Below are 4,623 nucleotides of genomic sequence, written 5' to 3' on the forward strand. Positions count from 1 at the left end.
TGCATATCGTCGTATAAAGTAAAAAACCGCATATCGTCTTTCTGCAAAATCGCGTAACTGATATTTGCTGCCAAAAATTGGATTTGCTTACAGAAGCTGTTGGCCCAATCCTTATCCATTCGTCCTGAAATATACTATCCCGAAATGCGATTGCTTTATAGAAAAGAGAACCATTTTGAAATATGAGTGTTTTTTCTATCTAGATAATAATTTATGCAACCTCACATAGGCGGCATTGCATTTTGTTGATACGCGGTTTTGTACTTTAAACGACGATATGCAGATTATCAAAGACGATCTAATTTACACTGTGTGACAAAAAAGTGTATAGTTTTTTCAGTAGTATAGTAGGTTCACACTTGTTGTAGGTCTATTCAAGCAGTAAAATCTGCATACTCAGAATTTTAAATACACCCTCAAAATCTGGGCTTAAGGTCAAAAACCGCGTTTTTCAAAGGGTGACGCACAGGTATACTTGCTCGTAACTTTATTTCTGTTTACCCGGTGAAAAATACGTATTTATGTATGTGATTCAAGATAAGACATTTCGCTGCTTTCAACAATGTTTAAATTGATAATTTATCTTAAGAAATGGCAAAGGAATCAGTGATCGGACTTAAAAAAATTTGGTATATCTCAGGTTTTGGATCAAACTTTGTACAAAAATTTAAAAAAAACTGCAAGGTTTCTCCTAAATTGCAAACATTTTATTTAGAATCTAAAACAAAATTAGTTTTAGTATAATAAAGTACAAGATTGAAGTTGATAAAAATTGCCTAGGTTTTGGCAATTTTTTTCCTTGAAAGTTTCGAACATATTTTGAAAGATTTCTGCACCCTTGTAGAGTGCTGCCAGCTTTTCTTTTTATCACATCACGACGTAGCGAACAAATGTGGCTCGTTCCAGAAATGCTGCTTGGGATTTGCCGATTTTGACAATTCTCACGTAAAAGTAAACAAGGGTAAGAATATAGTAGAGCGGCGATAAAAGCGACGAGAAAAGCGACGATAAGAGCGACGAAAAAATATACATGCATTTCAAACACAGCAGCGCATAGTGGCGAGCAAAGCAATAAATCAAAAATTTAGTAAAGCGACGAGAATATGAAATTCAAATTTCGTCGCTTTCACAGTATACAGTAAAAAAGCCATTGACAATATGCTTATTTGAAAATTAATACATGAAATATTGTGCATGTATAAGATTATTTTGTCATTAACCCATAGGCAATGACTGGTGCAAAAGTACCCCCAAATGTGTGTTGATATATTTGAAATGTAAATTTTAACAGCGAAATTCGTAAAAAAAATAATAAAACAAAAATATTGTTGATTACTACATGGGCGGTGGTCGTCGTTATAGACAGATTTCACCAAAATTTAATTCTAACCTAAATTATACCAAAGGCAACTTTGGCACCGAGTTTCGTTAAAATATCTAAATTTTGTTCGAGCTAGCGTGTTTACAAACAGACACGACTGAACCAATTCATTTCGTCATTCTGAATATTTTGATAAATATGTATGTAAGAATATGTGTACATACATTTTATACCGTTGAAAAACGGCCTTGCTTATCTGCATAAACCTTTCCTGCATTAGTTCGAGCGTCGATATATGTATAACTTTGGGTACATATTTCATAAAAACTTTGGAGGTCTCCACTATAAGAGTGGTATATTTGAAAATTAGAGAGTTCTACCTTTAAGCTAAGTAATACTTGTTTTATCCCCTAATTTATGGGTCCATTTTCCAAAATCAGCCCACCATTATTCACTCAAAGTTGTATTTGGAGTCAGATATGACTTATGTAGGAACTGCATCCGGTTATAATCGCTTACGCTGCAAGCCTGATTTGCTAGGAGTTTTGTTTTTCTCGTTGTTTTATTTTGTGACTTGAAAATATTTTCCACTGTAAGAAAATATTGAAATTGGATTTCATTTGGGTTAAAGAAAACGACAACTGAAAAAAAATATCAACCAATACATTCAAATAAATTGTCAAATTAGCATATTTACATATTTTGTTTTGCCTATCTGGATTACTGTATACTGTGGTCGCTTTTTTCTTTCATTGATTGAAGAGTTGTCAGTTATTATTAAATTTTTCACTCAAGGATTTGAAATAAGTTCAGCATAAAAATGAACATTGACTCCCTTATAAATGCAGTTCGCACAAAAGATGCTTTGTGGAATCAAAAAGATCCACTGCATCATAATCGCTTTGTGTTGGACAAATTATGGGATGAAGTTGCTGTCGAAATGAGATCAACACGTACGTAAATGTGCCATTACTTCCAAGTACCATTATTTAAAATTGCATTTATACATGTATTATAGGAGACGTTGTTCGTTTGAAATGGAAATCACTGCGGGACACATTCCGTAGGGAGATGAAAAAGATTCCTCAAAGTCGTTCAGGCGATGCAGCTTCTCTGCCATGGAAATCCAGTTGGCCTTATTTCGAAAGTCTTTCATTTCTGAAAGAGCAATTTATCCCCAGGCAAAGTAGTGGAAATTTAGAGGTGTTTGAGGAGCTGGAAGTACTAGGGAGCGCATCCCTCTCCAACTTGGAGCTAGACGTAGTTACTCCTTCAACGCCAAGTCAACTTGAAAAGAAGGGAAATAAGAAACGCAAAGTTCCGGACCCTATCGGCGAATCTTTGATACGAATCGAAGAAGAAAAACTAAGAATTTAGAAAAAAGGAGAAGAGAAAGAGTGTGAGGATATGGCTTTTTTTAGAAGTTTGGTGCCGCATGTTGCAAAAGTGGAGGATTCAAAGAAACTTTTATTAAGAATGCAAATAGAAGAATTAGTGTATAATTTTGCGTATCAACAAGAATAAATATATATTAAACCGGTTAACAGAATTTTGCTGCATATCTTTTAAGTTTTTAATCAGAGACTTTTTTTGAAGTGAAATTCCTTTGCATAGGGGATGACGAGGTGGTAGGTCGCGATAAAGATTAAGATTACGATTAAGCTTAAGATCGAGACTGAGATTGAGATTAACATTAAAATAACTGTTCATTATTCTGTAGAAAAACCGTCATATAATACGCGAAGGCATTTTTATTAATCTCATCAGATCTGCACTGGAAATATGTATCCCAATGTCCATTAGCGCACACAAGGGGTGGGTTTTGGGGTTCAAACCCCCCCTAAAGCTAATAACCTCAAATACAATCTGTATCTTAAAGCTAAGAATCCAGCTCTCAAGGAAATTATAAGAAATATTTATTATAATTTCTGTTGCTTGAAAAAGCGCTTTGCTTTTGCTGTAAATTTTCATGAGGGAATAAATATACGAGCATTTTTTTTCTTGAGAGCTGCAAACTGATTTAAGAAGTTTTGGTAGAAGAAAATTTCGTTTTCATTTCTCGTCCGTCATTTTATATGAATTTTTCGTTTTTCTTGAGAGTTCAGTTAATTTTTTCGGTATTTGAAATATTAAAAAAATTTAGCAATCGTGAAAAATCACCATCTCTATCGAAAATCAGAGATCAGAGAAATTCATGGAATCAATAAATTTATTTTTACTGACTCTTTTTTAAAATTTTGTATTAGGTACTTTTGAAAGTTGAGCGCATCTTGAGTTTATAGAACTTTTTATTAAGCAAGTAGTTTTTAAGGAAAGAACACAACCGACTTCAATTCTCATATTCAAATTTAGGGGTACCGTTAATTTCTTCATGATCCAATCATCGGAGTTCTAAAACAAATTACGGGACGAACCTTGAGGTACTATCTTTCTAATAAAAAAAGGATTATTGAAAACGGTTCACGTGGTCCAAAGTTATGTATTCCGGCGAGATGATAACCTCCCTTTTTTTGAAGTCGGTTAAAAGCGTTTGAGTTCTGTTAATCTGTAAATAAAGTGCAGTTTATGAATTTTAAAACGTTTATTTATTTATTACATACTGTACATAAAACTTGCATAAATGTATATTAAAGAGGGTATTATCTGAAGCAAATTTTCAGTATTTTCCGGTGATATATCTTCAGAAATATAAAACCTCCCCTAAAATATATTCCTGGGCGCCCCTGCCAATGTCAGACAAAATAGATTTAAGATTTTGGTTTGAAATGCTTTTGGAAAGGGTTGCCACCTGTTTGAAAGGACGAATTTCGTTAACTTGTTACAAGATATGCATATGGTACATTTAAATATTAGTGTCAAACGAAAGGGTTTTATGGAAGCTTTCGTTTAATAAATACTTTTGATTTTGATTTGACAAAAGTCAGATTCGTAATGAGCGATCTTAATAACTCCTGATTGTAAAGCTTTAAGTAAATCTAGTTGTTTTTATGTTTTTTTTGTCCGCCATATTGGGCCCGCCATTTTGAATGTTTCTAATCAGACTCCCAAGGAAATCGTTTCAAGCGAATCGGGTTGATTTTAATATTTTTCGCCGTCATATTGGATCCGCCATTTTGAGCTTAACGTAAAAAGTATAGCTTAGCCATTGAGGGGAAATAAAAAAAAAGGTTTGCCTATTTACATATAAGTATATAAGATTTCCATTTCAAAAAACAGCGCAACGAAGGAATAATTGATCATGAGTTCTCGAAAATAAACTAAGTTGTTAAGTTACATTCTGTTTCGACATAAATACATTCTAA

Source organism: Rhagoletis pomonella, unplaced genomic scaffold, assembly GCF_013731165.1.
Source record: "Rhagoletis pomonella isolate Grant_MI unplaced genomic scaffold, Rhpom_1.0 Rhpom_scaffold_00250, whole genome shotgun sequence".
Lineage (NCBI taxonomy): Eukaryota > Metazoa > Arthropoda > Insecta > Diptera > Tephritidae > Rhagoletis > Rhagoletis pomonella.